The sequence below is a fragment of the Rhinopithecus roxellana genome, chromosome 6 (assembly GCF_007565055.1).
Source record: "Rhinopithecus roxellana isolate Shanxi Qingling chromosome 6, ASM756505v1, whole genome shotgun sequence".
NCBI classification, from domain to species: domain Eukaryota; kingdom Metazoa; phylum Chordata; class Mammalia; order Primates; family Cercopithecidae; genus Rhinopithecus; species Rhinopithecus roxellana.
Genome location: NC_044554.1, coordinates 18,215,084 through 18,241,103, shown reverse-complemented (window position 1 = coordinate 18,241,103; position 26,020 = coordinate 18,215,084). Strand labels below are relative to the sequence as shown.

Below are 26,020 nucleotides of genomic sequence, written 5' to 3'. Positions count from 1 at the left end.
CCATTGTACAGCTATAGTTTTCTTAAGCTCTAGGCTACTAGATTAAAAAAATAGTAATAACTGGTTTGAATGGACAAGAGATAGAGCAAATAGGATGATAGGTTTTATGGAGAAGAAACAGACTAATCTCCCATGGATGGTATTTCAAACAGATCAACTCTGAGTTTAGAAGGTTTTGTGTTGTTTCTGTTTGTTTGATCATTTGTGTGTTTATTTAAGGAGAAATTGATTATTAAATACACGATATATAGGTAGAGTGAAAGAAATGAAAAAACAATTTAGCCTTTCTACATCATTTTTCCTATATTCAGAATAAGGATCATAATTTTATTTACATTCTTCATGGAAATGTTAAGATTAATTAGTATTCATGCAAAAGTAATTTGAAAATGAAAATGTCAGCTAAGTGCTAAGTAGTGTTACTTCAGCTTTGGTTTCTGAAAGTGCCAAACTCTTCATTAGTCTTTGTAAATGCCCTCTGATGTGCATCTCAGAATTTATAAACAGAGCACAGTAACTGATAGTATGTGACAAAATACAGCGTGGAGAATGTGTTACTGTCATCTCTAAAGATTGATTGGGTTGCATGGAAAAGCATTACCTGGAATCTTCTGTAGGAATATTTTCACATAGGTATACAACTGAATTAACAAAGATGACCTTCCTATCTGTAATGATTAAGTGTTCTACAAATCAGAATTAAATTACAGCCAAATATATATCCAGAAAGCTGTCATATCCTCTCCTAATTATTCTGCTATGACTTAAGAGATGAATATTTTATTTGGGTCACAAGGATAAAGTATGGAATTATATAGGGTTTCCTCTAATGCTGCAGACAAAACCACTCCAGTGTATGGCAGATGGTGCTTTAAAAGTTTAGACTTAGTTTAAAGAAAATTAAGTGACTTACTAGTGAACCATGGTAAAGAAAACTATTAAAGAAATAATGCTTACCAAGTGAAAAAGGACAATTTTACTACCTGAGTTATGGCGATAACCTTCGCCAAATGGTGAAAGGCCACATCTCCCACAGTTGGCTGGTACTTTATTACTTGATTTAACTCTCTCTTTTATTGTTCATAGGACATGAATAAAGCAACTCAAACATTGGAACTGGGTATTATCAATATTTTCTTTTAAGATGATATGTAGATCAAAAATAGTTTTCTCAAAGAGAGAATTCTATTGAACAGTATAATTAAGTCTACTAAATTTAAAGCATTTGATACTTCTAGTTGATGAACAAATTAATAAATGGACAGAAATATGCTGAAAGAATAATAAAACCATGAGTGTAGTGTGATTTCAAAAGTAATTTTGAATAATGATTGAGGTGATTGCTACCTTACAATTCATTTACAAAAGTATTGACTTTTACATCTCTAAAGAATATATGGCTGGGCATGGTGGCTCATGACTGTAATAACTGCACTTTGAGAGGCAAAGGCAGGAGGATCACTTGGGGCCAGGTGGTTGAGGCTGCAATGAGCTATAATCACACCACTGCATTCCTGTCTGGACAACAGAACAAGACCCAAACTCATTTTAAAAAAAGAAAAGAAGAAAGAAAGAGTTTAGGAAAAATCTGTGTGGAGGTTCATTGATTTATTCACTTAGAAATTGTAGATTGAGTGCTCTCTATGTGCCAAACATTATTCTAGGTACTGGAGGTAAAGCAATTAACAAAGCATATGAAATTTCTATCCTCGTGAATTTTATGTTTTGGTGGGACAAGATAGACAATAAACAGAAAAATAGATAATTTGGCAACTGAAAATCAGTGCTGCAAAGAAAAATAAAGCAAACTGAGGGGCGATAGTGCTGAGTGTGTGTGGGTGCGGCAGTGTGGGTGTAGATGGGGGCGTGTGTGTGTGTGTGTCCAATTGTAAATAGGACTGTCAGGGAAGGTATCACATACTAGCAGATACTGGAAGAAAGGAAGACAACAAAAGCTGTGATTGTATCTGAGGGAAGGGCCTTCTAAACAAAGTGGACAAAAGCCCTCCAGCAGGACCATACTTCGTGTAGTGGGTGTAAGCAATAGACATGAGGCCAGATTTGCTGGAATAAATTAATGAGAAGGAAGGAGAGTGGTAGAAGATGATGTTAAAGGAAGGTTGAGGGAGGGAGACAATGTAGGGACACATAGGCTGTGGTAATAAAGGCTTTGACTTTATGTTGAGTGAGATGGATGGTTTTGAACACAGGAGGAATGTTATCTGACATCTGTTTTAATGGGATAACTCTGGCTGTGTATGGAGAATGCTGAATGGAAGCAGGGAGACCGGTTAGATTAGGAAGCTTTGTAAGCAGAGAGGATGGTGGCTTACACCAAGAGGCAAAAGTGGAGGTGGTCAGATTTTGGATAAATTATAAAAGACATCGTGATGTGCTGGATGTTGATTGGAAGAAAAAGTGACGAGTTAATATGACATTAGTTGGTCTGAGTCTCTGGACTAATGAAACCCTTTTCTTTCTTTCTTTTTTTTTTTTTTTTTTTTTTTTGAGACGGAGTCTCGCTCTGTCGCCCAGGCGGGAGTGCAGTGGCGCGATCTCGGCTCACTGCAAGCTCCGCCTCCCGGGTTCACGCCATTCTCCTGCCTCAGCCTCCCGAGTAACTGGGACTACAGGCGCCCGCCACCGCGCCCGGCTAATTTTTTTTTTTTTTTTTTTTTTTTTTTTTTTTGTATTTTTAGTAGAGACGGGGTTTCACCGTGGTCGCGATCTCCTGACCTTGTGATCCGCCCGCCTCAGCCTCCCAAAGTGCTGGGATTACAGGCGTGAGCCACTGCGCCTGGTCATGAAGCCCGTTTCTAATGAGATACAAAGACTACAAGAGAAACGGGTTTGAGGAGGGAAATACCAAATTTGAGATGCCTCTTGGACGTTTAAACAGAGATAATGCATAGGCATTAGCATATAAATCTGGAGTTCAGTTTAGAGTATAGGCTGGAGATAGGAATCTTGGAGACATCACCATTGAGTAATATATAAAACCAGGAAAATAGATATGATTACCTGAAGTCCAGATGAGAAAGAAAATTGATCTTAGGACTGAGCCCTAGGTACTTCAATTTTAAATGGGGAGTCGCAAAGGGAACCAGAAAGGCAAACTGAGAAGAAAATAATTAAATAGAATGTTTCAAAATGAAGAAATGGGAACTGAGAATCAACTATTAGAGGACAAGTATTAAATCTATGCTATATACTGAAGGTTTTTTTTTATATAGAATGCAAGAATATTTAGGATGGTCTTGTTAGTGGCTGATAGAGATTATCTCTGTACTCCCAACCTATCCTTTGACACTGTCCTAAGATTGTAGAGAGAAAAAGTACTATTGTAAAATCCCCAAAGAGAACATTCTACTCTAATCCAAGAAAATCTCCTTTATCTGAAAGGATTTGCATGGAGGAAGTAAAGAGCCCCACTCTCAAAAAAATATGACACGAGTCTTATTTAGAACAGTAGTTTTATAATACTTAGAAAATTATAGTCTATATAAAAGAACATGTATTTACCTCTTGTCCAGATCTTCCATCTTTCATTCCTGAAACTTTTCCTTTTGTACTGAACTTATTCCCTAAATCTAAAGCACTGTTCATTAAAATTCAGTGCAAGTCACATATGTACTTTTCATTGATTTTACTAACCACATTTTAAAAGCCAGAAAGAAACCAATGACATTAATTTTTAAAATATATTTTACTTAATATATCCCAAAGATTATCATTTTAACAAGTAATCAAATTTCTAAAAATTATTGTGATATTTTACATTATTTTTGTAGTAAGTCTTTGAAATCCAATATTTATTTCAGACTGACAGCGTAGTTGAAGTCAGACTAACTACACTTCAAGTGCTCATTAGCCACATAATTTTGGACAGGGAAACCCTGTTCTATAATCATATTAAAATAATTTTTTCTGCAGAACAAATTAACTGCTAGCACCAGCCTCTCCTTTCCATTTTCACCCTCTTGGGCTTTTCAGTTACTCTTAGACAAAGTAGAAGAAAAAGGAAGTCATAAGATCATAAGTTGGTGCAGTAGTCCCTTCCCTTCTAAATAGGCATTTTCCATTAGGTGTTCCTTCCTGGCTTTCATAAATGTATATAATAAAAATGTGTATTATGGTTAGAGGGGATTTTGGGTTTCCTGGATGATCTAGGCCAGAGTGACTTCTGGAGGCTAAGTCAGGAGGGCAAAGAGATTTCTTACATGTCAGAAGGAGGGCTTAAATATTTATTTCTCATATCAAGGTTCACTATGACCTGTCAGTTGTTAAAAAAAAATTAACTGCTAAATGAAAAACTAAAAATATTGGTTTTGAATATCGATGATAATAATAGCTAGCATTAAATGAGTGCTTACAAAAAGCCAAGTATAATTAGCCAAAAACTTTACATACATATCCCATTTAATTACCACTACAAACCTAAAGTATGGGTCCAAACTTCATGATGAATAAATTGAAGCTTAGATAGATGAAGAATGTGTGGTTTGGGTTTCATGGTGGCCAAAGCCAAAGTAGAAATCCTTTTAATGACAATTTTTAATTTGCTAGTTAAAATATAATTTTAAACAGTAATATTTAGAACTCAAAAGAATGTTTTAAAACCTCTAGCTTCCAGAAATAAGTAGGAACTTGATGACAACATGAAAAGCACCTAAGCTTATACAGCAGCTTGGAAGGATACAGGATCTGAATTAAAGCCCCTGTTGCCAGAAGATGAGATTCTAATTCTTCATGGGGAAAGAACACCAGGTTTTGGACCTGCCTGAGGCGGGAAGGTAAAGTAAGACACTAAATGAAGTTGGGATACTAAAAATATTACCTACACTTGTGAAAGAGATTTAGACTACACTGCCTGCTGAGCCAGGGAATTGTCAAGGAATCTTGTCTTGGTCTGATGCTCTAGGCAGGAAGAATTTCTTCTATGAGAAATATATGCTTCAGTTTGTGCTACATGAAATTGCCAAGTATGAATTTACACTGCCTACACAATGCAGAAATCCCAAGCTCAGACTGCTTCTAGACAGAATTATCTGTAGAAATAAATACACAATTTGCAATTCACTTTTATGATCCAGGGTGCCATGGGCTCCCACATGGGAAAAAGAAAAAATTTCTTTAGAGCTAAAAATTATAAACTATACAAGGGTACAATCTACCTCTGAAAAAGTCAGATGCAACAAATAGGCAAGATTAATGTATCTAAGAATTTAAGATTAATAGAATAATCTGAAAGATATAAAATGATTATGCTTAAATTAATTAAGGAAAGAAAATGTGAAATAAAAATTATAATGAAAAAATAGAGCATTGTGACATTAAAAGACATAGATTGAAATCAGAAAATTATAATCATTAAAATGAAAATTTCAGTGAATGGCTTTAAATATCCATCAGAAGAAAGAGGTAATAACATGGAGGTTTTGGCTGCTGAAATCATTCAGAATGTGGCATAGAGAGATAAAGAGATGAAAACTATGAAGGGAAGTTATGACAAGGAGAGGAGAGGAATTGAAATTCAGTTATAATCTACTAGGAATTCTAGAAGGAGACACTAGGTAAAAATTGGCAGGGAGACAGCATTTAATGAGTCAGTGTCTAGTAATAATAATAATAAATATAATTCATATATTTATTTAAGCCCAACAAGGCCTGGGTGAGATAAATACATGTACATTTGTACTAGTGTACATAATAGAAGAAATTCAGAAGAGCCAAGCAAAAATTTCATAAAGGCAACAAGAGTTTAAAAATCCCTTCCAATAAAAACCATAATTAGACTAAGCAAAGTCTTCAGCAACAACAAAGACAAGAAGATAATGAAATAAAATCTAAAGAGCCCTGTAAGAAAATAATTTCCTGCTGAGAATTCTATACACAATTAATCTGTTATTCATGAATTAGGCCAAAATACTCTTTAGACTAAAAGACTAAATGAATTTACATTTAACAGATACACCTTCTCTGAAATAACTAGTAAACAATATACTTCAATATTAAAAAAAAAAAAAACTGAACCAAGAAGGACATTGAACCCAGAACCAAGATGTGGTTTGCAAGAGGTGTGGGGATACAAGGAATGATAATGGACTATGAATTGTTAAATCTAAAATAGGAACTGACTGTAAAACCACAGTAACAACAATAATAATGGCTAACGTTGAGATGTTTAAATATAAGATGGAAATAGACACTAGGTTTTTACAGCATCTAAAATGGAGAGATGTCATTAGCATTGAAATACACCTTTGTTCTGGGTTCAACTCCCTTCTCACTTCATTTGACTACGTAACAGGCAGTTCTTGGGACACTGACAAACCTTGATACTGGTGATACTGATGGACAAGTACGTACTCTGTACCGCAAAAAGTCAGTTTTAGTTTGAAACAATCATTTGGATCACAGGACAATTCACTTGGATGTATAAATTCGTGTTGCAGTTTGCCTTGTTCACTCTACTTTGTGTAATAATAATTATAGCTGATTTTTAAAATTTATTCTGTGCAAAATAATGTACAAACGCTTTACCTGACTCAAGTCATTTAATCCTGTAAGGAAGATATAATCATTATCTCATTTTACAGATGAAAATAAATAAAGAACAGAGATATTTACTAACCTGCCTGGGATGATACAGTTCATAGCTAGAAGAGTCAGAATTTACACCTAGGTAGTCCAGCTCCAAAGTTTGTCCTTTTGATCACTAAGCTAAATTTCCTCTCATGGGTATGAACTGCTTGGGTGCAAATCCAGATACCTTCATTTAGGAGCTGAGTGACCCAAGGCAATTTAGAGAATCTGGATACAAAATACTGAGAAAAGTGTTATTGTAGTGTTAGGATTTTTCAAATAACATTTTAAAAATTTGAAATTGTCTTAGATTTACAGAAAAATTCCAAAGATATTACAGAGTGTTCATGGGATACCATGCCTTATGTATTCAATTTTTAACATTTTCCATTAGTATGTTCTATGTGAATTACCACCGATTCACTCCTTTGGTAAAGGAGGGATTCCTGCTCTAGGATTATGGGATGGCCAAATACACAAGACCCAACACTGGTCAGATGAGACTGAGAAGTTTACAAGTCATGTATATTCACAGCCCAAAGGACACTGCACACCATGCAAGACCACCCGGGAACTGACCTTGAGGACAGAGTAAACAACCAGGAGCTGTGGGAGAAAAGCTTTGTAGGATTGAGAGGGTGGGATACCCTCTACTTCCCATGGGGGTAGTTTGTTTGAATAACTCTGTGAGCTGGTAGGCAACTGAACCCCCCTGCTCAGGGAGAGGCAAGAAATTCACCTGGTCTGTTTCATTAGGAGAGTTATTTGGCTGGAGACTTTGTCCCTGGGAGCACAGAGGAGAAGGTGACCTTTTTAGCTCTGACCATTTGGCTTCTGTGTCACTTTGATATAATCCCAGCATTTGTTGGGGGGGATTTTTTGGACCACTTTCTTAAATTCTGGAAAATCAAAGATGCTCCAGGCCTGTCTTATAAAATCCCTGCCCCAGTCAGCCATTTCTCCAAAGGCCCTGGTTCCTTTTATTGGAGGATGGTGTTAGGAGTCAAAACCTGGGCACTTGGTATGCTCATTACTGCTAGGGTGTCATTTCCTCTAAGCCTGTTACATAACAGAGCAAAAACCAATCTGCATGTTCTAATCCACATGCATACATATCTATAAATACTTATATATGTATAACCATCTATATTTATATTACACGAAACTCGAGTTTATACTGATGTCTCCAACTCTAATTCATTGCTACATGGATTGTTAATGCTCTATCTTGCTTAGCTCTGCTGTTACTTTCCATCCCAACAGTGAAAACCTGGCTCTCACCATCCACCATTCATTTATTCAATTGTTCTGTTCCTGTATATGTGTATAGTGGTTTCATCGTTGTTAACCTGTATTCCAATGAATAACGATATTATCAACTAGAGTACAGAACTCACACAGAGTTCTCTTGCATTTAGTCTTTCAGACTGCCCTCATTTCCCAAGTTACCTAGCTCAATACTCCCCCACCCCACGCCATCTCTTCAGTGAAGGTGTTTCATACATTCGTAATAACAATTAAACACTTTTGTCACATTCTACATATAGTCCTATGATCCTCTGACCTACTTAATGATTTGTTTAATTGGCATGGATTATGATTCATTTCTCTGCTGTAAATTCTTTGGGTTTTGACAAATGCATCATATCATGTACCACCACTACAGTGTCATACAAAATAGTTTTGCTGCCCTAAAACTCCTCCTGCATTTCACCTATTTGATCATTTCCCTCCCTCTTCCTGAACCCATCATCTGTTTTGTCTTTTCTAGAATATTATTGAAACAGACTTATGTAGAGTACATAGCTTTCTGACCAACTTTCACTTAGAAAAATGGGTTGACAATTCTTGCATGTCTTTCGTGTGTCTTCATAACTCATTTTCCTTTACCACTAAATAATATTCTATTACATGTACGCACCATAGTTTGTTTCAATCTATTCAGCTATTGAAGGGCATCTTGGGTGCTTCAGGTTTTGGCAATTGTCATATGGCTGCCATAAACATTTGTATGCAAATTTTTGTGTTAACATAAGTTTTCGAGTCAGTTGGGTAAATGTCTAGAACTCCAATTGCCAAATTATATAGTAAGACCATTTAGTGTTAAAGAACCTGCCAAACTGTCTTCCAAAGTGGCCATATTATTTTTTATTACTCCAGCAATGAATGAGTGTTACTGCGTTCCACATTTTGCTAACAATTGTTACTGTCAGTTTTTTCGAATTTTAGCCATTCTCATAGTTGTATAGTGGTACCTCATTGTTGTTTTAATTTGCATTTCCCTAATGACAAATGATGTTGAACATCTTACTGTTTGTAAGTTTTTGGTGATGTATCTGTTTAGATCTTGTGCCTGTTTTTTATTGGTTTGCATGCTCTCTTATTGTTGTGTTTTAAGAGATAAACTTTGTTATTTTGAATACACATCCTTTGTCAAATATATGTTTTGCAAACATTTTATCCTAGTCTCATGTAGCTTGCATTTTTATATCCTCAACAGTGTCTTTTATAGATAAGGAGTTTTAAATTGTAATAAAGTCTAATTTTTTTTCATGGATCGTACTTTTGGAATTGTATCTAAAAATTCATCACCAAACAAGAGTTCACATAGATTTCCTCCTGTTTTTCAATAAATTTTATAGTTTTTTATTTCATTACATTTTAGATTAACTTTTTGTGTAAATTGTAAGGTCTTCGCTCTTAATTTCTTTCTTTCTTTCTTTCTTTCTTTCTTTCTTTCTTTCTTTCTTTCTTTCTTTCTTTCTTTCTTTCGTTCGTTCTTTCTAAATTGTAAGATCTTTGCTTATGTTTCTCTCTCTCTCTCTTTCTCTCTTTCTTTCTTTCATTCTGCATGTGACTGTCTGATTGTTCCTGTGCCATTTGTTGGAAAGATGGTTCCTTCGTTGAGTTGCCTTTTTGCCTTGTCACAATCAGTTGACCTCATTTATGTGGGTTTTTCTATTCTGTTACATTGACCTATATGTGATGTGTTCTCTTTTACCAATATTACACTGTCCTGACTACTACAGCTTTGTAGTAAATCTTGACATTGACTACATGAGTCCTTTCAACTTTGTCCTTCTTCAGTATTTTGTTGGCTATTATAGGTTTTTTGCCTTTCCAGATAAATTTTAGAAACATTTTTCTTAATATCCACAAAATAGTTTGCTGGGATTTGAATTGGAATTGCTTTGAATTTATAGACCAAGTTGGGAAAGAATGTCAATTTAATATTGAGACTTTTAATCCATGAACACAGAATATGTTATCATTTACTTAGATCTTTGACTTCCTTCATCATTGCTTTGTAATTTTCTGCATACAGACCCTGTACATATTTTGTTATACTTATATGTATTTCTCTTTGTGCTATTGTAGATGGTATTTTTTTAAATTTCAAATTCCAATTTTTTATTGTTAGTATAAAGCAGAGCAATTGAGTTTTGCATGTTGACCATTAATCCTGCAACCTTGCTATACTTGGTTATTTATTTTGTTTTCTTGTAGATTTTTTGGTGTTTCTACATTTTAAAAAAGTCATATGTTAATTATTACAATTTCATTTCTTCCTTTCCAATCTATGTGACTTTTAATTCTTTTTCTCATCTTGTCACTAGATAGAACTTCCAGTACGATGTTAAATAGAGTGGTGAAAAAAGAACATATTTTCTGGTTGATAATCTTAGAGGGAAGGCATCCAACATCTCATCAAAACATAAGATGTTAGGTGATTTTTGTTGTTGCTGTTATTGTTGGATGTTCTGTACCAAGCTAAAGAAATTCTCCATTCCTAGTTTCGTGAGAGTTTTTGTCATGAATACATGTTGTATTTTGTCAAATGTGTTTCCATGATAACTGATAACATAAATTTTCTTCTCCAAGGCCTGTTGATATGGTAGATTACATTAATTGATTATCTAATATTGAACCAGCTTTAAATACCTGAAACAAATTCTACCAGGCTGTAATTTATAACTTATTTTATACATTTTTGATGTGACTTGATAATATTTTGTTGATGATATTTTCATCTATGTTAAAGAGATATTGATCTGCAGTTTTCTTGTAACGCCTTCATCTGATTTTGGTATTAGAGTGATACCTCTCATAGAAACAGTAGGAAAGTGCTAATCTGGGTTAATCTGGTTTTTTCATTTTTGAAAAGTTATTACTGATTAACTTTTAAAATAAATATGGATCTATTCAAGTTGGCTATTTCTCTTTATGTGAGTTTTGAGAGTTTATGTCATTTAAGGAACTGATTCATTTCATGTAAGTTTTCAAATACGTGAGGATAGAGTTTCTTCTATTATTCATTTATTGTTTTTTCAATCTTCCTGCAAATCAGTAGTAAGGAAACGTCTTTCATTTTTGATATTGAACATTTGTATCATATCCCTTTTTTCTTGATTAATTTGGCAAGAGATGTGTTCATTTTGTTTATCTTTCCAAAGAACGAGCTTTTGTTCCCATTGATTTTCTCCATTATTTTCCTATTTTTAGTGTCATTGATATCTGCTTTAATTTTCATTATTTACCTTCTTCCCCTTGCAATAGGCTTAATTTTTCTCTATTCCTAAGGAAAAAAATTAGCTTATTAATTTTAGATCTTTTTTCTTTTCAAATATATGCATTTATTACTATAAATTTCCAAGTACTACTTTCACTGCATCTCATATACTTTGATAAATTATATTTTCATTCCCATTTATTTCAAAATATCTTAAAATTTCTCCCGTGACTTCTTCTTTGGACACATATATTATGTAACAGTGTGTTGTTCAGTACCCAAATACTAGAGAATTTTTCAAATGTCTTATATTGTTGATTTTTAGATTAATTTCTTTGTGATCTGAGAACATATTTTATATAAGTTCTATTATTTTATTACAGTGCATTTTATAGCCCACAATGTGGTCTATCTTGGTAACTGTTCCAGGTGAGTTTGAGGAGAATGTCTCGCTTGCTCTTGTTAGATGAACTATTGTATAAATGTCAATTAGGTTAAATTGATTCTTGGTGCTATTCAGGTCAACTATCTCCTTACTGATTTCCTGCTTGCTTGGTTTTTCAATCACTGGCAGAGGGATTTTGGAGTCTCCAACTCTCATAGTGGACTCCCTGTTTCTCCTTTCATTTATATTAATTTTTGTCTCATATTTTGAGAAAGTCTTTGGTTATGTACCTACACATTTAGGATTGTTATGTTTTCTTGAAAATTTGACCTCATTATCATTATCTAATGCCATATTTGTGGTAATCTTCCTTGTTTCGAAATCACCTTTGTTTAAAAGTAATATAGCTCTTCAAACTTTCAATAATTGTTAACTACTTAGATTATGGGTGTTTTGGTGAGGTGGACAGTGTTCTTACTTGATTTATATTTTTAAGCCATACAGTGTCTAGGATACTGTTGGGCATGGGAATGCTTGGTAATAAAAGCTTTTTGACTGATGAATAGGGATTAGAGGTCCATGAGCATATTGTACACTAAAAATAGGAAGATAAATGAGATTACAATAAAAATTTCTAAATTCCCAGAAGACATACTCTATATTTTCCAATGTGTTAAAAATGAAGAGTTAATATTTAAGTTACCAAATTTAGAAATAACTACATTAAAGAAGAAAATGTGATCTTTCTACGTGACATATGATTTATAACTGTTTCACAATTATTAAAATAAATGGAACCGAAAATTATGAAACTTTTTACTAATTGGGATTGAATTGAATATGTTTCAATACTGCATTCTCATGAATGATATTATATTTCTTTTCATTGGCTAACAAGTATAGATCTTTCAGTGTCTAAGGTTCAAGAAGTCAGACATTAGAACTAAAATTTACCCACACTAGAGAAAAAATTATTCTAACTGCCCTTTCTCAGTTTAGTTTTAAATTATGCTAAAAGAGGCTTGATATTTAAAGCCTCCTAGTTCAAAGCAGGATGAAAGGTTCTTTCTTTTTTCTAGAAAATAGGTTTATTTTGTTTTGTTTTGTTTTCTAGAAAATACATCAAGATACATTCTCACTTGTCCTTATATTGAACCTGTAATTAATTAAAGGGAGTTTTTAAAAAAGCACACATGGAATTCATTTTAAATTTAGAAAGAGGTAGATGCTAACCTAATAGTATGGAGCAGGTCAAAGAGTTTTATTTTTTGAGAAAGGCAATATGTATCCCAAATCGAAAGAGAAGATCCTGTACAGGGCTTGATGCTCATAGCATCCCTAACTACTTTGGTAGTGTGATTCCCACAAGCCAAATGCAGGAAACACTCCAAATGCACAGCTTAGATATTCAAAAGTAGAGACAGGAGAAGAGCTGATCCCGAGAAATGAGGAGGGGCCAGAGGTGACTATTGTAATGGGGTAAAATTGAGAAATGCCTTGCAATCTGTGATTTCAAGCTACAAGTATACAGCAGGGAAACCAGAAAGATACATATTCCATTATTCAGGAGTTGAGTGTCCCTTCTTGTTATGCCATTATTTCTGGTGGTTTTCTCTGCAGGCCTCGTTGGCAGAGAAAAAGCAAAGAAAGACAACTAGAAAAGAAAGGGAGGAAATAAGGTTTCTCCAGTTAAGAAAATTTACTTCTATCATAGGTTTTACATTCAAGGGAACAATTCATAACGAAAAAAAAAACCTCTTGCAGCAAATTGTCTAGAGTCCATCACAGTGAATCTATAATTACAACTTAAGACTGTTTGTGCAGAGTCAGGTTCCTTGCACAGAGGACTGGAAATTCTATCCATCAATCTATCTTCCCATCAGTCTAACTAATGACACTGTAAAGAAGTCCCTCTGTGATATTTGTCATTTGGTTTAAGCAAAAATAGACATACAAGATATAAATACAGAAGGAGCAACACCCAATCAAGGCAAAAGAAGTAAGTTTCAGCTAAACAATAGTTATACCTAGAAGGACATACAGAATTGTGTACTGCCTCTCTGAAAATGAAAAGTAAAATCATGGAAAATCTAACTGTGTGCTTTGAAAATGGAGTGGAAAATGTGCTTCTGTACAGATTATGTTTTAATATTGTTACAGAAATAAAACCCCCAGAGCATAATTGTACCCTGGGGAGACCTTATGACCATCAGAACAGCTGGCAAACCCTTGTTTAATTAGAATTATAAACAGCAACAGTGACCATTCAGTACTTCAGTTTTTATACCTGAAACTACTTTGAGAGAAATGATAAATATATAATCCAGATTCGTTTAAAAAGAAAACTCTGTGTGTGTGTGTGTGTGTGTGTGTGTGTGTGTGTGTAAAAGCAACAAGAGCACAGAATCACAGCCTATCTCCTCTTTACTTCAGTTAATTTTAGCCGTAAATACCTCCCAAAATAAGCATATGCCCCTACTCTAGCAAACATTAAAAAGACATTTTTTATGAATTTAATTTTTTAGGAAAAATGACCAAATACTACATATCTCTCCTGATTGCTATGGTTATACAATACCACTATTTGCTGAAAGCATTAGAACTTAGCTATTTGGTTTTTTATAACAAAATTTGTAGATAAAGTCATTTACAATTATCTATGCCTAGATTATATATATTATATAATGTCTGTTTAATCTGTTTACCCATCATTCTATTGAGAGAACAATTACTATGAAATCTACCTCAATTCTGCAATCGCTATTTTAAATCTTCAGAAAATCAGAGCATTCTTGCAAATGATAAGTAGAATAAGTCAGAAGGTGGTAATTTATGTTATTGATAACAAAATCTAATGTTTTAGTCTCATAATTAGAACATACCAGAAAGTGCCATCAATTTTTTCTAAAAATAAAAGGATATTTAATAAACAACCAAACTAAACTTATAAAAAATATATTATGCTCACTGTGCATATTTAAGAGAATGTTGAACAAGAATTAATTTTTCTAATAGTAGAGAAGGAAATCTTTCCTGAAAAGAGGGTTTTGGGTTTGTTTTCCTTTTTAAAAAAATTTAGAGATGTATATTTTAGCAGGTTATAGGAATTCATGCATTTTTTATCAGTGATCAGGTATGTTTTGCTAATTAAGTCTGATTGCTCTTTTTACATTCCTGCTTACAGACTGAAAATTATATGCTATTTAGAAGTATAGATATTTAAGTATCATGTTAATGCTAAAATATTCAAGTAAATATAAGATCATGCTGTAAGCACAGTTATGAAACATTTGAGGCCCTTTTCATCTCTTATTTTTTGTGATGTATGCAAGGCAAACATTTGTAGAATTCAAAAGAGTAGTACTTAATATTTATATGGCCCTTAAAATGTACTAGGAATACATTTCTACTTTATAAGCTCTACATATACAAAGGATAACCACACTAAAGTAGAAATTTTCTATTTATAATCAGAAGTGGAAATGTGACTACCATGAATTTTCTCATCTAGCCTGATGAAACCCCCATTATACAGGTGAGAAACTGAGACAGATTAAATCATGTCCCCAAAGTCACACAGTTTGTAAACAGCAAAGTCAGTATTTGACCCCCCAAAATTTGGCTCCCAAATTCACATTCTAATCACTGAGCTGTACTACGTCCAATGTATAACCTGAAAGTAGGGTTGCCAAACTTAACACATAAAACAGGATTTATAGTTAGAGTTGACAAATAAAATACAAGACCTAATATTGCATGGGAAAGACTTATACTAAAATATTATTCGTTGTTTATCTGAAATGCAAATTTAACTGGGTGTCCTATATTTCATTTAGCACCTTTACCCTAAATGAATATTTTGTTACACTGTGTAATACTTGTAAGGAAGTATTGCTGTACCTACCATAGAATATATGTATTTTAGTACTTGAATTACTTTCCTTTATTTGCATTGCATTTATTAGATGCTAATAGTCATTGCTTAGATAAATGTAATATTTGTATTCCCAATTGCTTATAGATTTATCTCCATATCTCTTTGAAAAGAGACAATGGAAGTAATGAGTTAATAGCATATGTATGTATAAGCAGATTTCTCCCTCCTCCCATATCCTAAGGCATTTTGACCTTGACCACACTTTCTTGTAAACACACTTACTGATTTCAGGAGCTACAAGATAAAAGAGGGTCTTCTGGGGGCTCTACTGTGTGAAATATTTTTAGCCAGATATATGATAAGTTTGTCTGGATTGCTTATTGTAAGTCAACTATCATTTTTTAATTTATTAGACACAAACCCACCAGAGAATGGAAGTTATTAAATAGTCAGTCTCATTAAGTCATCATTTGTAAAGGATGAGACCCCAAAACTAAAGGACTTCCCTGTGTTGATGGAAGTCAAGCAGTTAGCCTTCTTCTCTCCAAGCCCAAAATGCATCACAGTGTTAGAAAGGGATTTAGGAAGCTGTGCTTGACTGATTTCTGGGCTCCCAGGCACTGATGTAGCATTAGCACAGGATACAAGAAAGCTGTGACTCCTTTATTATATCCTTTGCTAACCATTAGTAAACCTTAGTTTCTTGTGAGCCTGACTGACAATTCAACTTTGTGATAGTGCAGACCCACAGTCACAATATTTTCTGAGTTAGCCAGGATGAATTAGCTCTTGTTACCTCTCTCTCCAGATTGCCAAATGTATCAACTATTCCTTTAATCTTCCTTATCCTTTGCCAATGTAAGGAGAATTTATAGCAAGCAACTCAGGGAAAAAATGTAGTTTCCATAATTGCTAATTTCTGTTTGCTCTATTCTGATGAACTATCATATAGGAATTTATCTCATAGGCTTTTCAGTGAAATGAGAGTCAGCATAGGGGATCTCAAGTTATTTTAATTCAAAATATGAAGAGTGACTTTATGATTCTGCATGCCATGATCATTATGAACAAGAGATATTTATCAAGCAAAATAAGACATAGGCAAGTTGCTGAAATCTCAACAAATATCTCTTAAAGGGATACTGCACAAGTATAGGGTTAATTATCACTTTTAAGGTTTACTTCAAAGTAAGTGAATTAAGGCTATCAAGGAAGACTTTTTTTTGGCTATAAACTGCATAGAGAAAAAGAATAACTGGAGAAATTACTGAACTAGAGAAGTCATCGAACTAGAGGTGTGAACTAAATATTTTAGAAGTGAATCGGTTTCGTTGTCCGTGGAAATACCCATGGTTCGTTGTCTCACGCCAAGATGATTAATGACACGAACACACACGTGGCGTGGGTTAAGGAACGCAAAGTTCAACAGACAAAAAAGAGGAGAGAGAGAGAAAGCTTCCTCATGCTGAGAAAGTAGGTTACCCAAGGGAGGGTTTCCACGTTTGGGCGGAACACTATCGTTTTACTACAAAGGCTTGACGAGGCGGTGATTGATTAACACACGGCCCAGGTGATTGGTTTGACCAGGTGTGCCGTGTGCATAGCTCGAGAAAAGACTGGCCCTCCCACTCTAGTCTTTTATTATACAAATGCAGCTACTACCAGGTGGTCGCTAGTACACCTGCACAGATGGCTTTACTTGTCGGGCGCCATTACCCCAACACACGTGGCAACAAGGAGAAGGGAGCAGGAATCGCCATATTGAATGTACCTGGATTCCAGGTACAGCTACTGGCATTTACATATGCAAGCCTCTAGCTTACATAGCTGTGCCTGCAGCTACACTTTTCAGGCTGCTTTCTATTAGAAAAGAAATGATTTGGAGGCTGCTTTTTATTGAGGGAAAATTCCACCAAGGATTCTTTGACCCTTTCTAACTGCAAAATGATTTCTTAATAACGCCTGTATTAGCAGCTGAATTTGCAAAGAAAATAAATGCCGTGTCCTTGTGAATCCTTTTTCTCCCCTTAACTCTCCGAAACTACCACCTGTCTCAATAAACTACATCATAATAATTGAAAGAAGAAATAAATTGACTTTATAGTGCTTGACTTTATGTATGGGGATCTCATAGTTGATAAATAAAATTACTTTTTGAATGTAATATATTTGCTTAATGTGATATAGTACAGTTTCTAGAAAGCTGTATGTAATTTAACAGTAGCTGAAAAGTGCTATACTAGGAAGATCAAACAAATGTGAAGAAATCTTATCAATGCTAACAAGAAACTATCTGAAAAGGAGATTAACAATCCCATTATAGTAACACCAAAAATAATGAAACACTTAGAAATAAGCTTAACCGAGGAGATAAAAGACCTGTACGGTAAGACAAAAAAAAAAAAAAAGAAAAAAAGAAAAAAAAAACCTGATGAAAGAAATTGAAGAAGACATAAATAAATGGAAAGACATCTTATGTTCATGGATTAGAATGGAAGACCTAATACTAATCAAGTGTTCATATTACCCAAAGTGATCTACAGATTCAATGCAATTCTATCAAAATCGCAGTGGCATTTTTCACAAAAATAGAAAAATTCATCCTAAAATTCATAGGAAACCAGTAAGGGACCCCACGGAGTCAAAGCAATCAAGAAATAAAGAACAAATTTGTAGGCATCATATTTCCTGATTTCAAAACACATTGCAAGGTTATAGCAATTAAAACCAAATGGAGGCAGGGTGTGGTGGCTCACGCCTACAATGCCAGCACTTTGGGAAGTTGAGATGGGAAGATCACTTGATCTCAGGAGTTCAAGATCAGCCTGGCCAACATGGTGAAACCCCTTCTCTACTAAAAATACAAAAATTAGCTGGACGTGGTGGTGCATGCCTGTAATCCCAGCTACTTGGGAGGCTAAGGCAGGAGAATCACTTGAACCCAGGAGGCAGAAGTTACCGTGAGCCAAGATTGCACCACTGCATTCCAGCCTGGGTGACAGAGCAAGACTCCATCTCAAAACAAACAAAGAAAAAACAAATGTCACTGACCTAAGGACAGTCATAAAAACCAGTGGAATATAAAAGACAGCCCAGAAATAAGCCATGCATATATAATAAACTGATTTTTGTCAAGACAGCCAAGAATACACAAAGGGGAAGGACAGTCTCTTTAACAAATCATTTTGGAAAAACTGGATAGCCACATGCAAAATAATGAAATTGGACTTTTACACTATATGTAAAGAAAATCAACTCATAATGTATTAAAGACTTAAACATAAGACCTGAGACTATAAAACTCATAGAAGAAAACATAAGGAAAAAACTTTCTAGCATCGGTCTCGGCAATGATTTCTTGAATATGACACCAAAAGTAGAGGCAACAAAAACAAAAATAGACAAGTGGATTACAATGAACTAAAAATCACAGCAAAGGAAACAATTGACACAATGAAAAGACCTCCTAGGAAATGAGAGAAAATGCATGCAAGCCATATATCCAATAAGGGGTCAATATTGAAAGTATGTAAGGAACTCCTACAACTCAGTATCACAAAAACAAATAACCCAGTAAAAAGGGGCAAAGAAGTTGAACAGGCATTTCTCACAAAAGGACATACAAGCAAAAAAAAAAAAAAAAAAAAAAAGACATATAAGCTGGATGCTATGACTCACACCTGTAATTCTAGCACTTTGAGAGGCAGAGACAGGAAAATCACTTGAGTCCAGGAGTTTGAGACCAGCCTGGACAACATGGAAAATTTTGTCTCTATGAAAAATTTTAAAAAAATTAGACCAGCAAGATGCTGTACACCAGTAGTTCTGGCTAATTGGAAGGCTGAGGTAGGAGGATAGCTTAATTCCAGGAGTTCAAGGCTGCAATGATCGTACCACTACACTCCAGCCTGGGTGGCAGAGTGAAACCATGTCTCAAAAAAAAAACAATGACAAGTGTAGGCAAAGATCTGAAGAAATTTGAAAACTCATATGCTATTGGTGGGAATGTTTAACGGTGCAGCCCCTGTGGAAAACATTATGGAGGTTCCTTGAAAGATTAAAAGAACAACCATACGTGCCAACAATCCCACTTCTGGGTGTTATCCAAAAGAATTGAAATTAAAATCTCAAAGAGATGTTTACTTGCCCATGGTCATTGAGGGATTATTCACAATAGCCAAGTTGTGGAAACAATGTAAATGTTCATCAACAGATGAGCAGATAAAGAAAATATAGGATATACATACAATGGAATTTACTAAGCCTTAAAGAAGAAGGAAATTCTGCCATATATGATAACATGGATGAACTTTGAAGATATTATGCTAAGTGAAATAAGCCAGTCACAAAACAAATGCTGCATGATTTCACTTACATGAGATATCTTAAATAGGCAAATTTGCAGAAGCACAGTAGAATGATGATTGCCAGGGGTAGAGGGAGAGGAAAATGGAGGGTTGCTGTTCTACAGGTATAAAGTTTCAGTTAGGCAAGATGAATAAGTGGCCTATCTGCTATATAACATCATAAATATAGTTAACAATTCTGTCTTGCACACTTAAAAAGTTATTAAGAGAATAGATCTCATGGTAAACATTCTTACCACAATTTTAAAGAATTAAGTTTTATATTTGCTTTGTAAAACAGTTATTTCTATCTCTCCTAAGTACATTGTAGAGAGATTCAGGTCAACCTAGGTCAGTGGGCTGGACAAATGTTGAAGCGCAGTCAGGGAATGCCACCAATATCTGGGGAAACTATACTCTTTATTATTCTCTGTAGATGGAACTTGGGCCTTATATCCTCAATACTTTATAAGCCTCAGTTTCTTCATCCATAAAACAAGGGTGAGTCCTAAGACTGCCTCCAAAAGCTATTTTTTGATTCCACAGAGTCCCGGGTGAACTAAAATGTCATGACCTGAAAGAAATGATCTCCAGGTAAGCATACCCAAGTGAACATTCAGACAAGAGTTATTTTACAAGCTCAAGTTCTGCTTTATAGGGCAATAATCATGTGGAATCATTGCAACAAACTAATATCCTACATGTGTAGCAGTAATTGATACCTAGGATTTGATTTCTTTAAGTCATAGTAAATTATGTCATCAACTAATCTAAAAGGGATGGTTTCTGATATTCTGGTAAATTGAAAGAAGAAACATTCTGTGTTTGTGGATAAAATAATCTGATTTCCTAGGAGAACAGCTAAGTAAAAATGAAAAAAAAAAATCTCTAGGCTAACGAAATGTACAGAGAGACTGAGATATTTATAATGATTATACCCTCACTTAAAATAGCCCATCGTCTCTCCTACATGCAATCATTCTTCCTCCTGTTCCACCTAAGACTAGCAAAAGGAACGTAATTAACTGCCTCCAAGAAATGTGCTACAACAATTTTCCCAAAGTCACAAGATCTTTCTGAAATTTGAAAAAAAAAAAAATTCTACCTTTTGACATAACTTTTTAACAAGTTAATCCTTTGTCTTTGTGACATGCATATCCCTATGTCATTTAATTGTATTAAATTAATTTTATTCTTTATCATGCATTGATATGTTGTTATTAATAATAACATTAATTAGATTTATATTAATTAATTAGATTTAGATTGATTAATAGGAAGAACTTGTTTTTATACATATATTTTAAATTACATGATACAAAGTAATATTTTATATTAGTTAATATCCTAATTTCAATGACAGCTAAACAATTGCTGTAGAAAAGAAGATCCCTAACTGATTTCTCTTTTTTAGCCACTAGTCTGATTTTTAAGTTATTCTAATTATAAAGGACATCTCAATCTATACGATTATTTTCCTTGATTAAAAGAAATAAGCCATTACTCCAGAATCAAAGAACAGGCTGAAGACTTGAGAGACTGTATGATATTCTGGTGCAAAAGCAGAATGTTTTAAAAAGAAAAAGTAAAGATACTTTGTTGTAGAATAGAAAGTAAAGTCATCATAAGTTCTAGGGAAAGTCATTTCATTTCTGTTCCTAACCTGGTAACTACTCCTTGTATATCCCTATCGTATTTTTTATCCTAACCCCTTTATGTCAAAAGCGATCAAGAAGATATTAAAAATTAGTACAGACATCTTTGTATGTTGTTGCACCTGTGAATAATATTTGTATCATTACATTATCCATAGGAAGCAGGTGGCAAGTGTATATCTTCCTGTTGAACCCAGTGCTTCCATCTCACAAAACCTCTCGCAAAGTAAATAATGCTGTCTGTACAAAAGGCTATTCACATAAATTTGTAAAAAGAGTTTTATTGCATCACAAAAGAGGAAGCAACTTAATTGGTTCACCAAAACGTTAAACCATGAGTTAATGGTTTGATAAAATAAAACACAGCCATTAAAATTATGGTTATGAGATGATGTAGTAATATAAAAAGTGAAAATGATATAAGCTAAGTTTCTAAAAGTGTGCTATAAAAGTATATGTGCTGAATGATTAACATTACATTTAAAATGTTTGTGAAAAAATACAAGAAAATCTGCAAAATTCAAACCATAATGTTAACAGGATTTATATTTAAATCATTTTATTTGCCAAAATAAGAATAATACATTATTACAGTACAGAAAAAAAAATAAAAGACAAAGAAAGAGCGTATACGCCCCTATTATAAATGTATTAGAAGGAAAGTAGGAGGGCTAAACTAAACAACCCCTCCCTCAAATAAAACATATCCAACAGCAGTGGAATTATCAAACAAGCAAAATTAGGATTTTGGAGGCTGGGCCTCCTCCTTCATTCCCCTCCCAAACAGACTCATAATCTCTGAGCTAATGAGACACATGATGTCCTCTGTGGAACACAGTGCAGCAAACCAAAATCAAAAAACCCTGACTTCGAAAATCACCACATTTTATTAATGTAATAAAAACTCTGATGCCCTGATAATTTAAATATTAGGAACCGAGCCAGGACCAGAAATTAGGTCTCCTAGTTTTAATCTATTGTTCTTTATCTGTACACCTATTTCATCATAAAACAGGGCACACTTTTTTTAAGGAAAAAAAAGAAGCAGAATATATATGTGGAGTGTCTTGCATTAAGCCAAGCTTTCAGGAGTTGTTGTTCGAGCAATTTCTGCTCAAGTATGGAGTTTCAGTTTTGTTACTTCACATGCCAGGTTCCCTTTCTGATCTCTAGGCCAGTGTCCCTTCCAGCTCTCCCAGTTTAGGCATTGTTAGAACTTAGAACACCCATATTTTGAAAATATAAAAAAGGACCAATATGAAAGAAATAAATGATACTCTACTTTTTCTTTCAGATCTCACGCATTTTCTATAAAGATGTTTTGAGGACGTTTATTTTTGCACATTTTGACAGTTGGCTAAGTACCCTAAGACAATACTATTCCAATTGAAATATCAGAGGAGTTCATATAAAAGCTTGCCAAAGAAAGTGCTTTCTCTATATTAAGTTGTTGGAGAGAAACTAGATCAAGGTCTGTAAACTTTTCTTAATGGATATGATAGTAAATATTTCAGGCTTGTGGGCCAGACATTCTCTGTTACAACTACTTATTTCTGCCAGTATAGTGAAAAAGCACACATAGACAATGTAAACTAATAGGTGTGGCCATGTTTCAGTAAAATTGTTTTTTTAAAGTAGGTGAATAATCCATAGCTCATAGTTTACAGACCCCTGAGTAAGAGGATAATAAGAAAACTTCCAAAGCTTGAGTGAGCAAGTGAATATATATTCTATGCCGAAAAATACTTAAAGCTTATAAATAATAAATCAAATAGGGTTTTCTAGGAAACTAAAGACTTAAAACATTTCATTGTCCTCCATATAAATCCTGTACAGGTAATTTTTTTATCTTTCAAGTTAAATTCATTATTAGTGTTTGAAGGTTATTGTCTGGACGGAGGGAGGAGGGGAACAAAAGAACAAAGGGACTAAGATGGCGCATTTCCGGGTTCTTCATCACCAACTTTCCCGAGCCTGGGAGGAGACATAAGCCGACTGCACAGGCGCCACCTGACGTCTGACCGGGGAAACCGAAACCTACTTGGCCACAACTACCGCCCACCCCCGACCCGCCTATGTCCTGCCCACTGCCCTCCCACCCTCAACCCCAAGACATAAAAGCCGCTCCGGCAGGCGCGCGGGGGGAACCTCCTGGGCCCCTTCTCATAGGCGGGACGTAGGAACTGCGCCCGGGAACGCTGGAGCGACCTCCTCGGCCTCCGCCACCGGAGACCGGTAATCTTTGCCCCTTTCCTTCTTCACATTGGCTAGCTAATAAAGTTTCTTTTTACCTTGCCTACTTGCCTTTTCTCTGGCATTTGCTCTGTTGGTCGCATTAAAGCAAATCAGTTATGAAAAGACATTCGGCCGGGCGCGATGGCTCAAGCCTGTAATCCCAGCACTTTGGGAGGTGAGACGGGCGGATCACCAGTTCAGGAGATCGAGACCATCCTGGCTAACACGGTGAAACCTCGTCTCTACGAAAAAATACAAAAAACTAGCCGGGCGGGGTGGCGGGCGCCTGTAGTCCCAGCTACTCGGGAGGCTGAGGCAGGAGAATGGCGTAAACCCGGGAGGTGTAGCTTGCAGTGAGCTGAGATCTGGCCACTGCACTCCAGCCTGGGCGACAGAGCAAGACTCCGTCTCAAAAAAAAAAAGAAGAAAAGAAAAGACATTTCACTTAGACGAGAGTTTAATCTGATAATTAGAACAAAGATCACATACCAATGATTCTTCACTTATATTTTTTTCTCCGTAAGGCTATAATTTTTAAGCTATATATCTTTGCCACTAAGTTAAATGAATTGAATAATGACTATTGCCTCCCTAATCAGGTTTTATTAATCAATGCCAATATGTTTTCCAGAAATTATTAGATCAAAGAAACTATTACGTTTGTAGAATCTTTTTTTTTTTTTTTTTTTTTTTTTTTTTTTTTTACAATTTTCCAATTTCAGTTGAGTTTTTTATTTTGGAACCTAAATTACATTTTCTGGAGTGTTATAGCACAGCATGTACCTGTCTGGGGAAAAAAAAAAAAAAAACATACACATTGCAGAATTGGCCTGATTTAAATTACTCTTGAGTGAGCAGGTGGTAGAGACGGTAATTGGTCTCTCTATGATGATCTGTTCCTTTCAACTATATTTAAATAAGACAAAACAAAAGTCATACTAAATTAAGGAAAAAATCTCAGCCTTTTTCCATTTGAGACAAAGTTTTAACTAAGCAGGACAGTGTGACTTGGATCTGGACCTCTGAAAATCAAGTTTGTTTCTAGCATGTCGCATTTTAAATTTGATTGCTTTATGATAATCTTTCATCCTTTATTTAAAAATCATGTTGTTAGTAAAAAGTTTCGATTCCTTCAAAGGTTTGTTTCCAGCTAGAAAACTAGGAGTGGAATGAGGAAGATCATTGTTTAAGGAATGTACAGTCATGTACCACATAACGAGAGTTCAATAAACCAACAGCATTTACAAGGACAGTCTCATAATAGAGAAATATCATGTTTTTACTGTACCTTTTCTATGTTTAGATACCCAGTACTTAATATTGTGTTATAGTTGCCTAGAGTGTTCACTACAGTAACATACTGTATAAGTTTGTGGCCTGCGAGCAATAGGCTATACCATATAGCCTATGGGTATAGTGGACTATACTATCTAGGTTTGTGTAAGTACATCCTATGATGTTCGCACAATGACAGTATCAACCACAGATAAAATTTCTCAGATATATCCCCTTTGTTAAGCTACACATGACTGTATTTAGACAAAGAAATTTGGCCTATGAATTAGGAGAAAGCTTAGCTCTAAACACCAAACTAGCAGATACAGTTTGTTTTAGAGGGCTCCAGAGTCACCTTTTTTGGTATCTGCAAAATGATAAAAATTCAGGTGGCATTATGGTACAAGTCAGTTATAATGAGGATGATTGAAACAGCAAACTGTCTATGTACACGTCCACATAAACCACTTAGTTACAAAATTAAAATTTTTCTTTCTGTCACTGGCAATCTTTCTGTCACTGGAGAACTGGTTTTCTCTCAACTGTGATTACAGTGATTAGTTTAGGGTACATAATCCAGTAAGAGCCAAAGGAGGTGTTTTTCTGGGATAGAAAAAAGTTGTTTCTCTAGAAGAGAGTATTTTCTTCCCTAGATGGTGTTGTGTGAGACTGTGAGGCTCAGATCAGTAATGGGGGAGCATTGAGGGGCTGCATATGGCAGGGATGGGGAAGCCCCATTTGGCACCTGAAGATTACATTTATGTCATGTAACGGAAGGAAGGAGAGAGATCAGGTCATTGGTGACTTCATTTGAGCTACTCAATAAAGTTTGCCTGAAGATAAAAGTCCTACCTTTCATTTGCAATAAAGATCCCTAAATACACAAAAATAAATACATAAAAGTACTCTCTTTTGAATTGTAATTAAACTAATCCCAAGAGCTAAGGCCTGAAATAAATGCCAAGAATCTCTCCAAGGAGTTGTAACACTTAGAAAGATGGAAAAGGAAATCAAAACTGGTATTTTATCCCCAAATTCCCTGTCCTGGAGTTTCTGGTACTTAGGAGAGCTTTGAAAAGGATATAGGTCTTATGGAATCATTCCAGGTCTTCACTCCTTAAAGCCAAATTAAGGTTTCAGTTTAAAATATAG

The 26,020-nt window shown here is 34.8% G+C and overlaps 1 protein-coding gene across 2 annotated transcripts in view; it reads left to right on the top strand.

Annotated features, from left to right (window-relative positions):
- Positions 1 to 26,020, top strand: part of MAGI2 (membrane associated guanylate kinase, WW and PDZ domain containing 2) — a 1,518,597-nt gene that overhangs the window by 505,049 nt on the left and 987,528 nt on the right. The window lies entirely within an intron of this gene.